The 23,578-nt window shown below is 43.3% G+C and overlaps 1 long non-coding RNA gene across 1 annotated transcript in view; it reads left to right on the forward strand.

The window, feature by feature from the left end:
- Positions 1-23,578, forward strand: part of LOC117353892 — a 39,236-nt gene that overhangs the window by 5,509 nt on the left and 10,149 nt on the right. The window contains exon 2 of the long non-coding RNA XR_004538061.1: positions 15,172-15,224. This is a non-coding gene — a long non-coding RNA (uncharacterized LOC117353892). The remainder of the gene's footprint in view (positions 1-15,171; positions 15,225-23,578) is intronic.

Here is a 23,578-nt window from a genome sequence, read left to right on the forward strand (position 1 = left end):
TAGAAGATTTGATATGAGTTATCCTGTGCTTGGAGTGCTTTTCTTTCAGGTAAGTAGCCAGTAAACGACCAGACTTATTAGCAGAAGAATAATAAGTAGCCGAGCGTCGAAAAATGGAAGCTGAGGCAAGGGAGCTGAAGATTTCATTATATTGGAATTTTAGAAGTTGCAGTTTTTTTGTAAGTGGATGAGTCATGACAATGGTAAAGCGAAGTCTCAAACGAATGTATTTCTGTTTCAAGTTGGGATAAGGTGGATTTGCGTTTTTTGAGTTGAAAAGCAGAGTAACTGATTACTTCGCCTCTAAGCCAGGCTTTGTAGGATTCCCAGACAAGAGAAAAATTAGGTACAGAGGTGATATTAATGTCAAAAAACGATTGGGATTCCGCTTTGATGTGTGAAATGAAATCTTCATCATGAAGGAGAAAGTTGTTGAGTCTCCAATGACGAGAGGAAGAGGGTGCAGACCAGTGAAGTGTACAGGAAACAGCTGCATGATCCGAAATTGTAATGTCATGGATCCGTGATGAAGAAACAAGATTGAGAATGTCCTTAGTGCCCAAGATGTAATCAATCCTGGAGTGGGATTGGTGAGGAGCAGAGTAGAAGGTATAATCTTTAGTTGAAGGATGGAAGAGTCTCCAGATGTCAGACCAACCATATAGGTCCATTAACTTAAGAACTGCAGAGCGAACGCCCAGCTTAGCCGGGCGGCAGGTGGAGGATCTGTCGATGAATGGATCAATGGGAAAATTGAAGTCCCCCGCGAAGATGGTATGTGATGTCAAGGAGGACGCGCTCACAGTTTGGAAGGACTGGAAGAAGGAGGGATCATCTGCATTGGGTGCGTAGATATTGAAGATGTTCAAGGGCTGACCAGCAATAGAACCTTCCAAGAGGGACCATCGACCGTTGGGGTCAAATTGGTGAGAAGAGAGCTGGAAGTTGAGGGATATCTTTATGAGAGTGATAACACCGTTTTTCTTACCCTGAGCAGGCGCAGTGAAGCTATGTTGTACCCAGCCCCCAGATAATTTTTGTGCTTCTTCCAAGGAGAGGTGGGTTTCTTGAAGGAGACAGATGTCCGCATCCAGATGTTTGAAATAATGTAGAATCTTTTTCCTTTTCATGGGATTGTTTATACCTTTGACATTAAGGGAGACGAGGTGAATTTTAACCATAAGAAATGGTATCCAGGTGTAACTGAGGGCTATTAGTTGAAGTTGCGGAGGTGGAAAATAAGAGTGACCACTTGGGGGGAACAAAACAAAAGAGGAGAGGGAAATCAAAATAGCAGAGTCATGCTTAAAGTGAACAAGATTAACATAACAAACGAAGCTCTTGAGATGGGGTCGCATGTTAACAAGAGGAGCTCAGCAAATGGCTCCGAAGCCCGCCTCATGGTAGCTACAATGAATAAGTGAATTTAGCCCCTCAGAGAGGCAAATCAGGTCATGGCTCCCACTTGGTCATCTAGGTATTTTTGTAGATCTGCTGGAGTATCGAAGTTTTTAGTGACATTATGGTAAGTCACCCTCATCCGGGCTGGATAAAAAAGCCCATATTGTGCTCCAATATTTTTGAGCTGAGTGCGCATTGATAGGAAAGCCTTTCTTTTTTGCGCTGTGGCTTTGGAGACATCTGGAACAAACATGATCTTTTTGCCGTCCACTTTTAAATCTGAGATAGACTTTGCTGATTGAAGAATTTGAATAGCCTGTGGATAGCGTAGTAATTTTAAGACGATGGGTCTCGGTGGCTTGGATGGCGAGGGAGGGCCCGAAGGGACCCTGTGCGCCCGCTCTATCTCCAGTGGAGGGGAGAATTGGATATTTAAAACTTTGGGGATGAAGGAGTGTAGAAACACCAGCATGTTTGTCCCCTCTGAAGATTCCGGGAGACCAATAAGGCGGACATTGCTCCGGCGCATGCGGTTAGACATATCTTCCATTTCAGCTTGTAGTGAGGTGATTTTATGGAGCTCACGTTGTACTGCCAGATACTGAGAGTCATGCGTTGCTAGGCGCTCCTCCACGAGGTCTATACGAGCGTTGTGCTGTTTCAACTGCATCAGGATGTTACACATTTCCTGCTTAATGTGAGCGGTGACAGTTAGGTTTTCCTGCATAAGATCTTTTAAAACATGTAGGTCGTTTGAAATAGAGACGCCGCTCTCAGCGGCGCTGGTAGCAGCGGCGGTGGCCTTAGCGGGAGATGGCGGCTCGTGCTTGGAGCGCTTAGACGCTGAATATGAGGAAACGGAGCTTGCGACTGTGGCAGAATCCGATTTGCTGGATTTGGTGGACATTGTCGGAGGTGAAGGGAGTGAGTAATTACCCGATCGCTTGCTCTATAGGGCTAGAATGGCGCTGATCAGGCAGGGCTATAACGGAGCGAGGGAGCTAAGCAGCCATCTTGTCCGTAGGCACGTGACGCCCCCAGGGTTACAGAAACTTCTGACACAATGTGCCAAGTGTGTTGAACTGAGAGGTGAATATGTGGAATAACTTGTAAGTTTCATGGCTCCACGTTATTCCTGTTTTGAGTGGGCTGAGAACTTTTCAGCACCTCCTTGTAGAGCCGCTTTCTAGGCAACACTGATCATGCTGGATCCAAGAGGATTCAGCTCTTCTGGGAGGAGAGCTGGATCCAGGTGAATGCAGTCCTTTAATAATAATAACTTTATTCAGTCCTTTAGAGGGAAAACAATGTTGGATCTAGGGGGATGCAGACCTTCAGAGGGGAATCGGTGCTGAATCCAGATGGATGCAGCCTTTCAGAGGGGAAAGAGTGTTGGATTCAGAGAATGTGGTCCTTCAGAGGGGAAACAGTACTGGATCCAGGGGGGTTGCAGCCCTTCAGAGGGGTGCTTATCTCATCCGAAAAATGAGAAACATGGCACCCAGTGCTGTTTCATCTGTCGCTGCTGCAGTTGGTATACTGTAACACCCTGCAGTGGCCTCCTTAGTCACTTTCTCCCTGGTGCCACACTCATAGGAAAAGAACAGTATGTCTGAGTGGATGGGACACAATATGGTAAGACCGAGCAGGCCAGAGCTTACTGAAACTGTCAGTGGCACTTAAGAAAAAAAAAAACCAGCATCAGTTTTTAAGGTCGTATTCTGAAGAGCTGGGGGGAATATGGATGATCCACGTTTTACCCAGATCCACTTATTGGTGATTATAATTCCATTTTGATCATATACTTGTTTGTTTCAACAGACTATACTTCTTAATATCTTATCAATATGTACTTCTTAATATCATAACAATTCTTATGTAATCTGCCTTGAACCGCAAGGTAAAGGCGGAATAGAGTCACATTAGACACACACTTGACAATGATTGAACACATGAATTTAGTGGTAAAAAAGTGCTTCCTGGCACTATGGAAGTTAAAGACTATCAAAAAATACTTTGACCCATTATCATTTAGATTATTAGTGCAATCACTAGGGCTTTCTACACTGGACTATTGCAATATCGTCTTGGATGGTCTTGGGGCTCAAGGATCTCACGTATGAAGAAAGATTTAAAAAAATTGCGGCTGTACTCACTTGAGGAAAGAAAAGAACAGGGAGATATGATTGAAACATATAAGTACATCACGGAACGCATCGAGTCAGAAGATGATATCTTCTGGCTCATGGGACCCTCGACCACCAGAGGGCATCCGCTGAAAATCAGGGGAGGGAAGTTTCATGGCGACTCCAGGAAGTACTTCTTCACCGAAAAAGTAGTGGATCATTGGAACAGACTCCCACTCCAGGTGATAAAGGCCAGCAGCGTGACGGATTTTAAGAGAAAATGGGATACTCACGTGGTATCTTTAAGGGAGTAAATTCAGGGGAGGGGATACTTGGAATGGGCAGACTTGGTGGGCTATAGCCCTTTTCTGCTGCTTTTTTCTATGTTTCTATGTTTCTATACCCAAAAAAATAGTGAGGAAACTTAGAATTGTTGAGAACACAGCGGTCCGCTTGATATATGGATTGAAAAAAAGCGACCATGTTAGCCCCTACTACAGACTGCTGCACTGGCTGCCAGTGGAGGCACGAATAATATTCAAATTCTCTTGCATATGTTTCAATCTGGTTTGGGGACTAGCTCCTACCTACTTGCTATCTCACTTCGTACTATACAACCCTCTAAGACAAACCAGAAACTGCAATCTATTCATACCCAAGCATTACCGGATGTAAATACAAAACCTTTCTGTACCAAGCAAACAAACAATAACACTGGCTAGACAACTACATTAATGGAGCTAGACTGACCTACGACGCTTTTAGAAAAGGCATAAAAACTGCCTTATTCGACAGATATATCACCTAAACAGTAACTACACCAAACACTAAATCCAATTTCTAATATGTTCACTCCTGCGTATAAGTCTGAAATTCTTAACAAACTGTATATTGTAATTCACTGCTTTTTAAGATTCTGCATACTGTAATCCACTGACTATCTGCATATTGTAACTCACTGATTGCCCAGCTCTCTTCAATGTGAACCACCTAGAAGTCACACGATTATGGCAGTATAGAAGAATAAAGTTATTATTATTATTATTATTATTAATAATGTAATGTATATAGCACCCTCTTGGAATTATTTGGGATTTTTCACTATGAGATATTTAGCTTTCTATTAACTTCATTGAGCTCCAATTTCAGTAGTCATGGACTTTTTGCAGGAGAGACTTAAAGGGTCTATCTGTCGGATCATTGAAAGTGCATTTTGCAGACTTTTCCTATTTCCAAGCGTGAAGGGGACAGAGGCTCCCTGGCCTCTCACTTAGATGTCACCTGGTTCATTAAAGGGGCTCTTCAGTTGTGCCCTCTAGTATATCCCCCTTTCCCTTCCTTGAATCTTAACACTATATTGCAGGGTCTCCGTGTGAGCCCTTTGGATCTTATGGTCAAGGCAGTGTTCTTAGTGGTGATTATGTCAGCGAGACAAGTCTCGAAGTTGCAAGCAGGGAAATGTATGGAAATTTCCTCAAATTTATGGAAGCAGGGCTCTCCTTACAAAACAAAACAGAAGAAAAAAAAAGCAAGTTCAGATTCTCAGAAAAGAACAAAACTATAACCTGGGGGAACCACCTAGATGAGCAGAGTGTAGCGATAACACAAGGAATGGCATGATATTTAGAATAAGTCACAAACTCAATACTGTCTAGGGGGGGGTGTTGTTATACAGTAATTCCCATTGGATTCAGGAAAAAAATGACTGGACTAAACAAGCTCTGGCACAGTTAGTGAATCTGTTGTATTGCAGATAAGAAGAACCAGTACAAAAGTAAGCAAGCATGCAGAATATATCTCTCTGGCAACACATGAATCACTAAATAGATCTGATCTGGTAAAGGCACTAATAATTTCTAGATTAGAATGTTTTTTTTTGTCCTAGGAGGTGGTGGAAATAGAGACTGTGTCTGAATTCAAGAGGGCTTGGGAGAGGCATGTGGGATCTCAGAAAGAGAAAGAGGAAATGGTTACTGTGGATGGGCAGACTAGATGGGCCATTTGGTCTTTATCTGGTGAAAATACAGTCCTCACACATGCCAATTAGATTAATTTCCATTTTCGCTAGACAAGGCAAAATTTCAGTTATGCTCAAACTTTAGAATGTTTCCAAAACTCACCCTATGAGTCTCGGAGTCCCAGGTGACGAAATGTACTCATTCCTCAGAAAGATGATCTGGGAAGCAAGAAAGGCTTTTCCAGTCAGGGATGTCAAAGTTCATAGGTCTATGGGTCCAAGGACTATAAATCTCTTCTTGTACATACAGTGTCTTCGCTGAGGCTGTACAAACAGTCTTATGAAGAGTGTACAGTAAGTTACACAAGTCTAGCCAAGCAGACCACCAATCCCTGTCCAAAATGTGGAATCACAAAGCAGCTGAGTAGCACTTGTCTCTTCATTATAGTAAGGCCCTGATTCTATAAATGGCGCCTAACTTCTAGGCAACAAGGAGCACAATTGTCAATCATCCGTTTGGTGTCATTTTTTCAAGGGTCCCGCGGCAACAAGGGGGCATCAGTGGAAAATCAGGGGCGGGAAACTGCACGGTGACACTAGGAAGTTCTTCACCGAAAGGGTGGTTGATCGCTGGAATAGTCTTCCACTTCAGGTTATTGAGGCCAGCAGCGTGCCAGATTTTAAGGCCAGATGGGACAGACATGTGGGATCTATTCGCAAAGATAGATAGGGAGGGTCATTGGAGTGGGCAGACTTGATGGGCCGTGGCCCTTATCTGCCGTCTGTTTCTATGTTTCTATTTATAGAATTGTATCCAGTGGTGCTTAAGCGGTCTTAGGCCACCTGAGAACGGGCTACTGAGCTTGATGGACCATTGGTCTGATCCAGTAAGGCTATTCTTATGTTCTTAGGTACCAGTAGGCATTGAAACCTTAGGCATACTCCATTTATGCCAGGGTTTTGTGGTCTAAATGAGTGTTCCCAAGTTGGGCGCATACCAGCACCTAAGTCAAACCATGCTCAGAATCTGCCTCTAGCCATGCCTACTTTGTGATAGGCACCTCGGAGTAGATGCCTACCTTGATAGTGGTAGGCACTGACTTAGTTAGGCGCCTACAAGCGGATTAATTGTTTTTTAATTAATTTTAATGGCACTTTTCAATTAACAGCTCCAATTAAACCTAATTGAATAAGATAGATGCTTTGATCGGCTAGGCGTGCTGTTCTAGGCACCTAACTTCAGGAGGAAAAGTCCATAGTCTATTATTGAGAAAGACAAGGGGAAAGCCACTGCTTGCACTGTATTGGTTGCATGGCATATTGCTACACTTTCAGTTTTGGACAGGTACTGGTGACCTGGATTGGCCACCATGAGAATGGTCTAACCCAATAAGGATATTTTATAGACTCTGGGTCTGGCCTAAGTGCATTTACAACTTTCACATTTTTAAATTTTATCTTCTTTTAAAAATCAATAGTCAGCTTATCTTGATTTGTTTTTATGTGTGATCTTCTTTAATCATATTCCAGTGCAAAGCAGTCAGAATGTAATGTAATGTAATTTATTTCTTATATACCGCTACATCCGTTAAGTTCTAAGCGGTTTTGCTCCCTGACATATTGACCACTGATGTCATCAAGGATATTAGTATGTTGGAGTCTGCAGTACACAGCCATCGCTGCTGCATGCCAGAGGAACAGAACCTTCTCCTTTACAAGTTTCCTATACACACTTATTATAGTTTGTATAGTTATTATAGCAGTAACCATTATTTCTTCCTCTCTCTAAGAGATCCCACATCACTATCCCAAGTTTTCTTGAAATCAGACACAGTCTCTGTCTCCATCACCTCTACCGGGAAACTGTTGCATACATCTACCTCCCTTTCTGTAAAAAAGTATTTCCTTTGATTACTCCTGAGCTATCACCTCTTAACTTCATCCTATGCTCTCTCATTCCAGAGCTTCCTTTCAAATGAAAGAGACTAGACTCATGCGCATTTATGCCACATAGGTATTTAAACGTCTCTATCATATCTCTCCCGCATTTTCTCCGAAGTATATGTATTGAGTTCTTTAAGTCTGTTCCCAATACACCTTATGATGAAGATCACGCACCATTTTAGTAGCCTTCCTCTGGTCCGACACCATTCTTTTTATATCTTTTTGAAGGTGTGGTCTTCAGAAGTGTAAACAATTTTCTAAATGAGGTCTCACCAGAATCTTATACAGGAGTGACAATACCTCCTTTTTCCTACTGGCCATACCTTCCCCTATGCACCTTCTAGCGTTTGCTTTCACCTTTTCGACCTGTTTGGCCACCTTAAGATCATCACATAAAATCACACCCAAGTCCAGCTCGTCTCTTGTGCACATAAGTTCTTTACTTCTTAAACTGTACTGTTCCTTCAGATTTTTGCAGCCCAAATGCATGACCTTGCATTACTTAGCATTAAATTTTAGCTGCCAAATTTCAAACCATTCTTCAAGCTTTGCTAGATCTTTATTTTAAATTATTATTGAGTTTTCAATAGTACAATGACAAAAATACAAACTTTAGCAAATAAACATGAAAACCCCTGCAGCGCCCTCTAGGGTTCAGTGCTACCCTGACCCAATGCAGCAGCTAATTTGCTGAGGTCACAGCACCAGGTAGTAAGTGGAATTTCCCCCATGCCAGACTACACGTCCACCCTCCATTCTTCCAGTACCATGGCGGACTTTAAAACTAGCTAGCAATAGCTCTGCAAATTCATTTTTCCTTAGCAAAGCAGCAGATGAATCCAGAGACAAGTGGGGAATAGCTCACATCAACCAGCATGTGGAGATAGAGAAACTGATTAACAGTTGGTCTTATAGACTGGTGTTCCTCTTGTTCATTCAGTTTTGCTCTATCTCCCAGCAGGGGTGGAGCTATTTCTCTAGCTCCTGGATTCCGGCTTTGCCGTGTGAATTGGTGAATTGGTGTTCATTTCTACTCCTCTGTTGAGACTAGCTCTCTTCAGCAGGACAGGGGTGCCTGGCTGATTAGTGCCGGCTTTGGGAGCTACACCTGGGCCCTCCCAGGTCCCTTCTCCACCCTCCCCTCCGATTGATTGAGGAGTTTCCTTGGACTCTGCGGTGTTCTTTTCTTCATTCCAGTCATAAAAAAAAAAAAAAAAAGCTTCCTGCCTGTGCTGAGCTGGGCCTTTTTGAGTCGTCTTTCTTTACAATTACCAGCTATATCCTTGCTTCATGTGGGGCAGTTTGAGAGTGTGGTGGTGAGTTGATTTCTGCTTTCTTTTGTTGTACTTGGTTCGTTCACGAGTGCCGGTTTGTTTTGAAGGGCGGCGGCGGCGGCGGCTTTCTCCGTGTAAAAAAAAAAAAAAAATTGGCCGGACCGGGTGATGGCGGCTGAGTCTAGTCAACGGTGTTCGCGCTGTGGGAAGCGCCGAATACTGTCGGGATTCTGCTCAGCCGGGTGTTCAGATACACCGGCAGAAGATTCTTTTTTGCAGGCGTGTGACTTAGCCATTTCCCGCGTCAGGAAGGCCTCATCCCGGAATGCAAAACTGCCTCGGTTCTTCAGCAGACGCAAGGAGAGGGGCTCGGAGGGGGTGGACGCGTTAGCTCTCCCGTGGCCTCAGAATTCCCTTCTGTATGTATTTCCTCCTTGGCCAATGATAGGGCGAGTGTTACAATGCATCTCTCTCTTTCAGGGGAGGGTGATCCTGGTGGCTCCGGATTGGCCGCGTCGGCCATGGTACGTGGATCTGATTCAACTATCAGCAGGCGTTTGATTTACGTTCCAGGTGACTCCGGACTTACTGACTCAGGGTCCGATCTCCATGGAAAATCCGGCCCAATTTGGTCTTACAGCCTGGCTATTGAACGGTCGCGGCTGAGGAAGAGGGGCTATTCGGAACAGGTTATTGCCACTCTGCTTCAAGCTAAGAAGATTTCTACTTCTGCCTCCTATGCTAGAGTCTGGAGAATTTTTGAGTCATGGTGCGGAAGGCAGAGGATTGCGCCCTTCCAGGCATCTCTGTCGGCTATTCTTTCTTTTCTGCAGGAGGGCGTATCTAAAGGGTTAGCCTATAACTCTCTGAAGGTTCAGGTGGCGGCCATTGCCTGTTACAGGGGCCGGGTGTCTCGCTCGACGTTCGCATCGCAGCCTGACGTGGTCCGATTCCTCAAGGGTTCACCATATCCGCCCGCCGGTAAAGCGAACCTGTCCAGCGTGGAATCTTAAACTTGTCCTTGGGAGGTTGCAAGCAGCTCCGTTTGAGCCTCTGTCTGCGGCGACTTTGAAGGATGTCACGTTGAAAACAGTGTTTTTGGTGGCTATGGCTTCTGCAAGACGAGTGTCGGAGCTGCAGGCGCTTTCTTGCAGGGAACCTTTTTTGCGTATTTCGGATGCTGGAGTGTCTCTGCGGACAGTGCCGTCCTTCCTTCCTAAGGTGGTTTCTTCCTTCCATATGAACCAGAGTTTATTCCTACCGGCCTTTTGGAAGGAGGATTGGGGAAAACGATTCTCGTTGTTGCGTCTACTGGATGTACGCCAGATGGTTCTACATTATTTAGGGGTGACTAACGACTTTCGGCGGTCGGATCATCTCTTCGTGTTATTTGCGGGCAAAAACAAGGGTATGGCTGCGTCTAAAGCTTCCATTGCTCATTGGGTCAAAGAAACTATTGCTTCGGCTTATTTGTTGACGGGGAAGCAAGTACCGGAGCAACTTCGTGCTCATTCAACTCGAGCATTGGCTACGTCTTGGGCAGAGTCCGGGGGTATGTCTTTGGAGGAAATTTGCCGGGCGGCTACTTGGTCGTCTAGGAATACCTTTTCAAAACATTACCGTTTGGACGTGGCTGCCTGTGCGGAGGCAAGCTTTGGCGCTTCGGTGATTGCAGAGGCGGCATTGGCTTCCCACCCAGTTTGAGTTTGCTTTGCTACATCCCACTTGTCTCTGGATTCATCTGCTGCTTTGCTAAGGAAGGTAAAATTATGTTCTTACCTGTTAATTTTCTTTCCTTTAGAAGCAGCAGATGAATCCAGAGCCCCACCCCGGTGGTCTATCTGTTTGTCTATTAGGTTGTTCAGTTGGGGTATTGTTGGTGATTGTATTCTTGCATTTCGGATTTAAACGTTTAATACTGGAATGAAGATTTTTGGATGCTCATTTTCCTTTCTCGGGATGCTTGGGCAAGGTGCATAACTGAATGAACAGGAGGAATACCAGTCTATAAGACCAACTGTTAATCAGTTTCTCTATCTCCACCTGCTGGTCGATGTGAGCTATTCCCCACTTGTCTCTGGATTCATCTGCTGCTTCTAAAGGAAAGAAAATTAACAGGTAAGAACATAATTTTACCTTCTATTCTATCAGTACTCTGGAATGTATGTCACCAGGTCCGTATGATTTGCCACTGTTCAATTTGTCCCATTATATCTTCCAGTGTTACAGAGATTTGTTTCAGTTTCTCTAGCTCATCAGCACTGAATACCATTTCTGGCACCAGTATCTTCCCCACATCTTCCCTAGTGAAGACCAAAGAAAAGAATTAATTTAGGCCCTCTTTTACTAAGGTGCGCTAACCGATTAGCACACGCTAAATGCTAATGCATGCGTGTTAGTCTATGGACGTGTTGGCGTTTAGCGTCTGCTAATTCAGTTAGCGCGTGGAAATCGGTTAGCGCACCTTAGTAAAAGAGGGGGTTAATCTCTCTTCTCTGATCTTGTTTTCCCTGAGCACCCCTTTTACCCCTCAGTCATCTTGTGGTCCAACTGATTCTTTTTCTGGCTTTTAATATACCTAAAAAAGGTTTTACTAAATGTGTTTTGCTTCCAGTGCAATCTTCCTTTTCATTGTCTCTTTTTGACTTTCATATGAACACCTTGCATTTGATGGAGAATGGGCTTTCTTGGTTTCACATAAATGATTGTTTGTTGAGACAGATAGCAACATGCTGCTTTCAGGGACATATGGGGGAGTGGCTAATACATCCAAGGTAGGTGGTGAGCTGGGGTAATCCTGGGGCCCAGTGCTGGTGTGGTTTCCTTTGTGTGGAGCATTTGAACTGTTGTAGTTGGGTGGGGCTGGTCATAGGAGACAGGCAGCTGTGTTTTCTGGTGGCTTACCGTATATTAGTGAGCTGGCCCCAACATTGCTATGACTATGTGGGTGTGGGACAGGAGTAAGGCATGAAGAGGGCTTACATTTATGGTGCTCCCTCAGGTTAGCAAAGCAAGGGTAGGTAGGGGGAACATGCGAGCTCCTGATGACTTTTTGTGTGGATAGTGCTTTGCATAGTAGGTTTTTCTCCTTTGATAGGACATGAGCAGTTAGATGTTTTAGAGCAGGGGTGCCCACACTTTTTGGGCTTGCGAGCTACTTTTTAAATGACCAAGTCAAAATGATCTACCAACAATAAAATAAAAAAAAACACAAAGCACACTGTACGCATAGAAAATGTTAAATCATCATTCCTATTCCAAGGTTTTTCAAAGAGGTCAAAGCAGATGACTCTATGCACTATCACCTCAGTAACAACCATACAAAAATAGACAAATATACCCCCTCCCTTTTTACTAAACCACGATAGCAGTTTTTAGCGCAGGGAGCTGCGCTGAATGCCCAGCGCTGCTCTCGACACTCATAGGCTCCCTGCGCTAAAAACCTCTATTGCGGTTTAGTAAAAAGGGACCTTAGTGTAAAATATAGACAGCAGATATAAATTCAGACACATTTTGATCACTAAATTTAAAATAAAATAATTTTCCCTACCTTGTCTGGTGATTTCATGAGTCTCTGGTTGCACTTTCTTCTTCTGACTGTGCATACAATCTTTCTTCCCTTATTTTAGCCTGTATGCTTCCTCTCCTCCAGACCTCATTCCTTCCCCCAACTTTTCCTTCCTCTTCCCTGCCCTTTCTTTCTCTCTGCCTCCCTTTCATTTTTTTCTGTTTCTCTTCTTTCCTTCTGTCTCCCTGCCTGCCCTTTTTCTTTCTTTCTCCCTGCCCTCCCCCAAGCCACTGCCACTGCCATTACCATCAGGGACCAGGACCCAAACGCCACCAATAACAGGCCCCAAGCTCTCCCTGCTTCGGCCAACCAGCATTCCTCTCCCCGACTTCAATTCTGCCGTCAGGAAGAGGAAGGCCGATCAGCCCAAGATCGTGATCAACCTATTGGGGGAAATGCTGCCGGGTCCTGCCTTCGCGGAAACAGAAAGTAGGCAGGACCCGGCAGGAAGAAGAACAAATGCTTCACTAACCTGTCTCCCGCATTAGCCCGTAGCGAACGCTTGCTTCAGGGCTCTCAATATGTGCGTGCCGGCTTCCCTTCTCCTCTCCCCCCCCCGGATATAACTTCCGGTTTCGGAGGGAAGAGAAGAGAAGCCGGCACGCACACGTTAGAGCCCGGAGCATAAGTTTGCTACGGGCTGAAATCTCCAAGCCGGTTTTTTTTTTGGGGGGGTTTAATGTTCAGCAGCGGCAGATGACAGCTGGGTGGACCACCCAGCTAAAAGGCCCTAGGGAGAACACTGGAGAGGAAGGCTGATCGGCCCATAGATCAGGACGGCAACATGAGTCTATCACAGAGCCCGGGATGGGCTCCGCGATCGACTCGCGTTGCCTTCCTGAGCTACTGGTCAATCGCGATCGATGCGTTGGGCACCCCTGTTTTAGAGCAACACCCTGTCTGTGTGTGGTACTGTCTGTCTGTGTGTGGTGCTTGCACATGAGTGTTGCTATGGTCCTGTGATGCACAGTTTCACACTCACCTGTATAGACTACTGTGGATAGCTCTCCAGGCCATCAGGAGCATACTGAGGGAAGGGGGCAGGTGTTAGAGATGTTTGAATATATGCCTCCTGTAGCAGAGGCACAGGAGCACCAGGGCCTCGGTCTCCCAAGGAGAGTAATTATGCTCCCTCCTAAGGGACATTTCCTGTCCTATCCCTTCTCTCTCCTGCCTCTATTTACCTTTCTCCCTCCTCCTCTTTATCTCTCTCTCCCTACCTTCTTCCTCTTATCTCTCAATCTTTCTCTCACACACCCTTTCCTCTCTTTCTCTCTCTTTCTCTGTATCACACTCTCTCCTTGATATCTGTCTCTATGCTTGCTTCCTCCACTACCTCTCCTCTATCTCCTCAATCCTACAATGAAACGTTTCTTGCATGTGTGGTGCTATATTTACATGTTCAGCACATCGTGGGAATGCCATTTCGCTACTGTGGTGATGTGTTGGTGTCATTGCTGACATTCTCTTTGCATGGCAAATACTGCAGACATTTTCTGTGGTGTAATTTTGACGTGTGGCAATGTTTATCAGCGAACAGTGATACCACCTCTAGATGTCAATTTCCCAGAAGTTTATCTCACCGATTTTTGAAACATGCCATACATTTTTGGTGTTTTTTGATTACAGCTGCTGACTTTTGGGTGTCCTCTGGGAGATATCTATTCCTGTACTTGGACTTCATATTGAAAATGCCCCTCTTTTATCACCCACTGTACGGCTTTATTTTTCAGCCCTTAATCAGATGAAATTTTTCCGCCCTCATTGGGATTCTTTAACTAAACTGTGAGCTAGATATGCCAATTTGCCAAATGCATGCTAAATAAATATTTTGCATTTTTGTGGAAGGAGGCGTGTTTGGAGGTAGAGTGGGCGTGACAGCTCTACTCAGCACAGGTGGAATTGCCACGTGCTGATTTGTGCAGGTTAGCACATGGACTGTTACTGCCTACAAAATTTGTGGCAGTAAGGGCTCATGCAGTAATAATTTTAATGGCTGTATGCTAATTGTGAATTAGCATGTGGCCATTAATTCTGGAAATAGGAAACTCAGCCAATTCCCAGGCACAGCACAAGTGTCTTTATCATGCAGGAAAGACCCGTGTAAGGGACATGAAAAGGCCACTTTTGTCACGGTTTGAGTAAAAGGACCTCATTCATAGGGCAAACTCTTAAGTGCACATCCAAAAATCAAATAAATACTTAGGGGCCCTTTTACTAAGCTCTGTGGTAAGCACTAATGTGGGATATGCATGAGGTTGCATGGCCTGCCTCAATTGCATGTAAATCTAATCCATGAATATTCATTGTGGATATGCTGAAAATCCAATAGGACTAGGTGTGCCCCAAGGACTGTTGACTGGTGTTAGTTAGGTGCCATAGACCTGTGTTCGTGTCCTAGTGACTTGAATTACAGATCTAAAAAGAGATTGGTTTTGTTCTAGTCTTGGTCATCCCCATGTTGTTTCAACATTTCCAGCCATTTGATTGCCGGCCGCCCTCTTCGCCTGGTTCCTTCAATCTTCCCAAATATAATCTCCTCCTCTAATGATCTTTCTCTTCTGACAGTGTGACCAAAATAAGATAATCATAACTTCACCATTTGAGCTTTGAAGAATATAGCCGGTTTGAACTCTTCTAGAATTGGTTTTTTTTAGTTCTGGCTATGCACGGCATGCATAAATGGTGTTAGACCTCATTATATATTTCTGGGACAAAAGAAAAGCCCTTGAAGGGCTGTAATGGAACCTACAGTGCAGGATGAAACAGCAAAGTTATTGTTTGAACAGGGCAGTATAAAAAAAGTGGCACCAGCCATGTTTATTTACTACTGTAGTGCTTTAAAAGTTAACCTGAATTGATCTTCTACTCTGCAATAACCTTTTATCTTTTCAACTGCAGGTAATCAGCAATCAGAACAGATTTCAACTTTCCAAACACAGGAACCCATCCAAGTAAGAATATGAGCTACAGTAAAAGCAGGACAGAACTACGTAACCCAGAAAATCAAACAAAAATTCACTACTAGTGCCAAAGTTACAGATAAGTATTGGGATGCAAATTTATTTGAAAACTTTTTATACTTAAGTCGGTTACATTTTCAAAGCTGAATCACAGTGCCTGAATAGTAGAAATATAGGCTTGGATGCACTAAACTCACCGTGTGTCTAACGATCACCGCTAAACCAGGTTGAACTGATCAGCCATATTGCATTCTCCTCTTGTCAGCCATGATTCCCCCCCCCAAAAAAAAAAAGAAATAAAGAGAGGCAGGAGGGATGCCCACTCCCTCTTGATTTTAAACCCAACCCCCCCACACACACACACACACTCTGAACCCCCTTGCCATGAAGATTGTGGCCACCCGGACCCCCACACACACTCCCGACCCCCCAATGAAGATCGTCGGCAGGAGGGATGTTCACTCCCTCCTGCCTCAGCTACCCAGACCACACCATGCCCACAACCCACCCCCATACTTTATACTGAAGAAGATAGCAGGAGGGATGCCTAGTCTCTCCTGCCCGGCAAACCCACCTCTCCAAAATGGCAGGCCTTCTCTTTTCCGATGCATCCTGGGATGCACTGGGAGGGTCCTAAGGCCCTGATTGGCTCAGATGTCTAAGGGGGAGGGACCTTAAGTGTCTGAGCCAATCATAGCCTTAGGCCCCTCCCATGCATCCTAGGATGAACCGGGAAGGGGAAGGCCTACCATTTTGGAGATGCGGGCCTGCCGGGCAGAAAGGACTGGGCATCTCTCCTGCTGTCTTGTTCAGTATAAGGTACGGGGGCAGGTTGAGAGAGGGGTCTAGGTGGCCAAGGTAGGAGGAAGTGGGCATCCCTCCTGTCAACCATCTTCATGGGGGGGTTGGGAGTGTGTGTGGAGGTTCGGGTAGCTGCAGTTTTAACAGGGGGGGAGGATCAGGAGTAGGAGGGGTCCGAGTGACCACTGTCTTCGGAGAAGGAGGTTGGGACTATGGGGGCATTGGGTTTCTGAGGCAGGAGTGAATGGGCATCCTTTCCTGCCTCTTTTTTTTTTTTTTCAGGAGCTGTTGTCTTGGGGGCTGACACAACTTCTTTTTTAATGGGGACAGATTACACCTGTGCCCATAAAAAAAATAAAAAAAGTTTTCCTGCCTCAAATAGCTGAACGGCAGGAGGCTGCTTTGGGGCTTCCCCTGCCACTCAGCTGTTCGGGCTTCCCCTACTAGCTCTGTGCATGTGTCAAAGTTGCCTTTCCAGTGACTAATGGGGTGGGATTATGGCAAACCTCTGTGAAACTAATTTAAATGCAAAGTCATTTGAACATCAATCGCCATTTTCAAATCGGACAATTAATCGGCCCCAAAGCGACCCACATGGTTTCAAGGACGATTTTAGTAAATCTATGCCATAGCTGGAGTACAACTGAGAAATGAAAAACAAAATATACATGTATGATACCTGCATTTATAAAGGATTTTTCACACTTAAAGACTATTTTACTTGCATAAAAAAGCTTTTGAGAAATTACTTAATGCAAAAATAAAATACAGTGAAAACATGGTGTCAAAAAATTATGCAGATACAAAAACCAAAAGCACCACATCAAGTAGCAGAAAAATTAAAACTAATGATCATATGCAGTTTTTAAGGGAGAAAGAGACTTCAGCATCCATACTTTCAAAAACAAGAATGTTTTGTATTGCTGGGGTACATCTGTGGAATAACTTAGCGGGACATCTAAGATTAAAACTCCATGGTAACTGTGCAGTAATAGCCAAAATTAACATGCAGTAACCACAACACCAATGTGTTAATTGTTTGAAGTGTTCCCAACAGTTTAAAATATTTTTCTCTGCATTAACTGAAAGGGCAACGTGCGTTGACCTAATTGAAATTACCACAGTTTAGTTTGCTACACCTGTTCAGGTGGTATTAACTCAGCTGTGTTATCTGCCGTGTTAACAGTTAAGGCATGATCACTTCCTTTGTGCTATCTTTAGTGTGCATTCTCTGACTATATTTTGCTTTGTTCCACATTAGCGGTTATTGTGGACATTATTGCACATTACCTTCTAAGATGTTGCAAAGGCAGTTTTAATAACTATAATTCATAGTGTGATAATTGTAATCTTTGACTTAACCCCTTGAAATCAGTACAAGTCTCATAATCTATCAGCATAGGGATGTCAGAGATCCTGGAATGGCCTGCTATATCTCTCATGGAGCACAACAAAGAAAAATGGGGAGACCCAATAATCCACAGTGAAAACAATCCACCGATAAAAAACAAAAAACTGTGGATACAGATGTTCTGGAGATAATTTATTAAACACTAACATATAAAAACATGAAAATTCAATTTAAAAAGTACAATGATAAAAAATACAGTGATAAAAATCCAACCGGACCCTACACGGTCCATGTTTCGGCAAACACGCCTTCCTCAGGGGTCCAATGGTTTACAAACTCACATATAAAGAATTGGACTGAAAACAGTCTATTGTCTTTAAATATGTGAGCAAAGAACACCATAGACAAGCTGAAGTATCAAAAAAATGCTCATGGAACCAGATATCTTGGCAGTTCTGTTTCAGATACTCTACATTAAACTATTCTAGGCTAATTGCTAACATTTATTTAATTTTAAGGATACCCTTTAGTTAAAAAGTCATAATTTTAGCAATCATTAATGCCTTATCATTTACTGGAGCTATTTTAATATTAAGATTTGGTGATATGTGACTAATTAGAAAGGCCATTGAGAGATTCTAGGTACTAGTAATCTACAAAATCATTCAGGCTCATGTCAGTGCATGCCATTAATTAGGGACTTGATATACACACAGAGAGCACTAAGGAAATTAATGCAGTGATGTTGGCAACTGCTTACAGAGTTTCAACTCAAAGTACACAGTGATTAAGTTTCATGTGCTGTGCTTTGATATGCAATAGAGATAAAGTTCAAATGGAACACCCATATCCTTTGGTTAAGAATCTCAAACAAACAGAGACTAAACCATTGACATTCCTGCCTAGTTACGGTTATCTATTTTGTTTGTGTTCTTTGAACGATTATGAAGGTCATGTGGGAGTTGTAGTATTACATAAAAGAGAACATACTCACCCACACACTCTAGGTTCATTGATTACAACTCCCTCTGGTCTTAACTCACTGAGAAATGTAATTCTTGTTCAAAGCATAGAGCTTGACGGATTCTTTTTTACTGTCACAATTAATATTTTAGACGAGTCATGGAAGGCCAGTTAACGATGTTGTAGAAAATATTTCTTGGCAAGGTTAATGCCTTCCTTAAAATGATCTCCTATTAAAATACAATTTGAAACAGAAATGCAGAGCTACAATGGATGGCTGCATTTCTGCCCCTCCACGAAAAACAAGATCAGATTACTTTGCTGAAATGATGTCTGGGGACTGTGTCTTCTCCTTTGGAGGACATTAGTTCTTCTTTGGGCTCTTCTAATAGCTGGAATAGAAGGATGTCATATGGGGGATGAAAAAGAAAGAAGCTGGGAAAGCACACAAAGAATGGTTCATAGTATTTGTTCCATCCCCTCTGCCTACATATGTGTGTCTGACCTGGAGATGAGAGGGGCTAGGGACAGTTTGAATAAAATGGTTCTCAAACATTCCTTTATAGTTTATTATTTCTATTCTGCTTTTATTCAAATAGAATTACAAGTTTTACATACATAATAAAACACTAGACAGATTCACAACATAGAAATATCTCATTCATAATATCATCAAAAGCTTATCTCAAAGATTATACTATAAAAAGGGGAAAAATAAAAAGTCAATGTTTCTATTAGAATATGTATGTTATGTAAGTAACATATTTCATCTGACAATAAAGTATGATTAAAATATTAACCATTAGATGTTAATATGAACAAATTTCCTAGGATGAGATTTTACACTGGAGGAGAGTGTGATGCAGTGACTAGAGCTACAGCCTCAGCACCCTGAGGTTCTGGGTTCAAACTTTGCGCTGCTCCTTGTGACCCTGGGCAAGACACTTTACCCTCCACTACCCCAGGTGCATTAGATAGACTGTGAGCCCGCCAGGACAGATAGGGAAAATGCTTGTGCACCTGATTTATAACCCATTCTGAGCTCCTTCGAGAGGATCAAATAAACAAATAATTACAGAGTGTCCCTGTTTTATGGCAACAGATATTGCTGTGCATTTTCACCACCAGTGGCAGTACACATACAAACTAGTAGGAAACTACTTGGTTAAGTCACTGTTTCTCACCATACATAACTATTATTAAGAAAATTGTAGAAGTTCAGTCAGGTTTCACAAGGAACATGAAATGTGCAACTGAATCACTAAGTGTGCCGGGTGGTAGCTACTCAGTATTATTTAATTTGTTCAGGAAATCTGTGGTGTCTTGGATGAAAAGAGATTCTTTGATAGAACACTGTCATTCCAAGCAGGCAAATGGAATAAATGCCTTACCACCCTCATTTCAAATACACCCTCCTACCAATCCTTCAGGAAATCAATTAAAGCCTATCTCTTTGATAAATTTCTCTGACTCCTTTCTGCCTTGTTGTATCTCTGAAATACTTGTTGTATCTCTGATATTCTTCTGGATATACCCAACCTCTCTCGACTTACTAATGTAATTGAAAATATTTTCTGTAACATCACTGTCTGTGTACAGTCTCTTCCTCTGTAAACTGCTCTGAACTGCTTGTGGTATTGCGGTATACAAAAATAAAGTTGTTATTATTATTATTAGATACTAGCTGATGCCCCGGCGTTGCACGGGTATTTAATTATAGCAATAACACTGTAAATGGATTCAAATAAAGATACTTTATAGTGGTGAATGAAAGTATTTTTTTTACAGCTTAATAAAAAGTACAATATTCAAATAATAATGTGAAATATTTGACAAAATGAATACAATACAACTAACGCAAAACGTGATTATAAACAACAATTTTAGTTTCACCTCCTGGAGCAAGAACATATAAATTCTTGGGTGAACCCACCCTTGAGCAAGCAACATAGAGTTGTGGGCCGCGAGACCCCCAGAACATATCAACCCAGGTAGTGAGGGATCAGCATACCAAGTTTCGTTCAAATCGGTGAAGCCGTTTTTGAATTAGTGTGAGAATGGCAGCGTTTTACATATTTTCCATTGACATGAATGGGTGAAATCTGATTTTCTGTTTGTAGCTCCGCCCACGTGTGCAGGTGGGCCACGAGACCCCCAGAACATATCACCCCAGGTAGTGAGGGATCTGCATACCAAGTTTCGTCCAAATCGGTCAAGCCGTTTTTGAATTACAGTGAGAATGGCAGCTTTTTACATTTTTTCCATTGACATGAATGGGTGAAATCTGATTTTCTGTTTGTAGCTCCGCCCACGTGTGCAGGAGGGCCGCGAGACCCCCAGAACATATCACCCCAGGTAGTGAGGGATCTGCATACCAAGTTTCGTTCAAATCGGTCAAGCCGTTTGTGAATTACTGTGAGAATGGCAGCTTTTTACATTTTTTCCATTGACATGAATGGGTGAAATCTGATTTTCTGTTTGTAGCTCTGCCCACATGTGCAGGTGGGCCGCGAGACCCCCAGAACATATCACCCCAGGTAGTGAGGGATCTGCATACCAAGTTTCGTTCAAATCGGTCCCACAGCTTTTTACATTTTTTCCATTGACTTGAATGGGTGAAATCTGATTTTCTGTTTGTAGCTCCGCCCACATGTGCAGGTGGGCCGCGAGACCCCCAGAACATATCACCCCAGGTAGTGAGGGATCTGCATACCAAGTTTCGTTCAAATTGGGCAAGCCGTTTTTGCATTGGCAGCTTTTTACATTTTTCCATTGACATGAATGGGTGAAATTTGATTTTCTGTTTGTAGCTCCGCCCACGTGTGCAGGTGGGCCGCGAGACCCCCAGAACATATCATCCCAGGTAGTGAGGGATCTGCATACCAAGTTTCGTTCAAATCGGTCAAGCCGTTTTTGCGTGATCGCGGCACATACACACATACACACACACATACACACATACATACCTCCGATTTTATATATATATATAGATTTCTATAAATCCAGATATTTCTTCTGTGAGTGTGTCAGTACCTGATATGATTGGTCTGCCAGGGTCGCACGGTTTATAGATTTTTGCCAGCATCTGGAATGTGCCTACAGAAGGATGATTAAATATGAGTTTCTTTAAACGGGGTTGTACGTGCTTTGAGGAGGTTTTTAGCTGTTTAGTATAATCTTTTGTGGGGGTCTCCAGTCATTTTCTTATACTATGTGTTATGTGAGAGTTGTTTGTGTTCTTCTCTAATATAATTTTCTATGTCCATAATTACTATTTTGATACCCACTGGATAGGACTCAACAAGGACTTTGGCCTTCTTTCCCACTACAAAGAAAGTTAAACTGCTTTATCACCTGTTTGCTCTACTTAACAAAGACCTTGGCTTTCTTTCCCACTACAAAGAAATTCAAAGCTGTGCCACCTCTTTGGGCTAGATTCACTAAACGGACCTACCGATCCGATCCAGATCCGATCTGGGTCCAGGGGGCTGATTCACGACGCATCCTCATGCAAATGAGGACGATCGGAATTACGCCCCCAGCTGACTGCAGGGATCGCTGAATAGCGATCCTGACGCATGCGCAGACCATCTGTAGATGATCTGCGCATGCTTACAGAGCAGCAATCTTTTTATTTTTTTTACATCTTTGTGAGCCCATGGTTTTAACCCACTTTAAAACCATAGGCTCGCAATGCGGGGAAGGGCAGGAGAGTCGGGGCAACAGGAGAGATTCGGGACAAGAGCAGGGCGGCAAGTCGGGGCAGAAGGAGAGATTCTGGACGAGAGCAGGGCGGCGAGTTGAGGCAGAAGGAAAGATTTGGGGCGAGAGCAGGGCAGCAAGAGGAGGAGATTTGGTGCGAGCATAGGGAGGCGCGTCGGGGCAGAGAGCAGGGCGGTGAGAGAAGAGTTGGGGCAGGAGAGCAGGAGAATCCAGGCAGAGAGCAGGAGATGCAGTCGGGAAGCAGTGACCGACTGGTCCCAAAAGTTGCCTCTTTTGTTGATCAGTCAGCCCAGTCGGTGTTCCAGATTTGTTTACTGAATCGCTGCCTGCCTATATTTGAATGTTGTTCCCCCTCATTTGCATGCGCGGATTGGATCGGATCAGAGGATGATCGGGACAGAGGTTAGTGAATTGGGTTGGCGGACAATCGGGTCGCAAAGGGGTTGCTAAGTGGTCGAGACTTGATCGGTGGGCTTAGTGAATCTAGTCCTTTGTCTCCAACTACCACTGAAATGCTCTTATATATACTGATTTGGCCAACATTTGCTTATTTCTTGTATTTGTATTTATTTATTTATACCCTGCCTTTCCCAAGGCGGGTCTCAATAGAGTACATACACAAACAGATCTGATCTGAGGAAGAAGGGTTTACCTTTGAAAGCTAACCATAAACTACATTAAGTTAGTCCAATAAAAAAGGTATTATTTTTTCCTTTGTTATTGTTTTATTTCTACAGATTACTGGAAAGTGTAAAGAATCATGGATTTAAGTTTCAAGTTCATTATAATTTGATATTCCGCAAATCAAAGAATGTCTAAGCGGTATACAATAACTATTAATAGTTAAAAGTAGAAATTATAAAAAAGAACAATGACAAAACATGTACACAGAGGGATGAGGGGTAGAACTACAATTTTAAAAGAAAAGAAGGGAAAGGATAACACATTAGGAGAGGTCTAGGTGCACTAGCTTTCTGTAGTACAATCAAAACAGTTTGATGTGAGAGATCCTGGGTTCAAATCCTAGATGAGCCCCCAGATGTAATCTTTTATGTTTTATTTTTTCACCTAGCCCTTTTTATGAATTCTGTGATTAGGCCTCAGAGGCAGTGGGAAATAAAATAATGAGACAATAGCCAAGTGGTGCAGAAAAGGTATTTCCAGTGCAATAGGTGAGACATTCTAGAGACCATAGGGTTATTTCTCTTTACCCGCATGGGCTGCAGAAGAGATCCATTCCGGGTTTTTCACTTCACCTCTAGAGTACTTCATAAGCTAGCTTAGCTCCTCCCAGCAGTCTTTCTCTTCTGCATGCATGGATGCAGGTGTTTGAGTTCTGCTTTCCCATATTTATTATTTTTAATTTGACGTAGTTTCATCCCTTTTTGCAGTTCTTTCACGTTTAAAATGAATTTGAAGAGCTGCCTGCTTGAGAATTCACAGACTTCGATCTGTAACTGACAGACCGATCCCTTCGGGTTACTTGTTAGCCAGTCTGCTGATCTTC

The sequence above is a fragment of the Geotrypetes seraphini genome, chromosome 2 (assembly GCF_902459505.1).
Source record: "Geotrypetes seraphini chromosome 2, aGeoSer1.1, whole genome shotgun sequence".
NCBI lineage: Eukaryota > Metazoa > Chordata > Amphibia > Gymnophiona > Dermophiidae > Geotrypetes > Geotrypetes seraphini.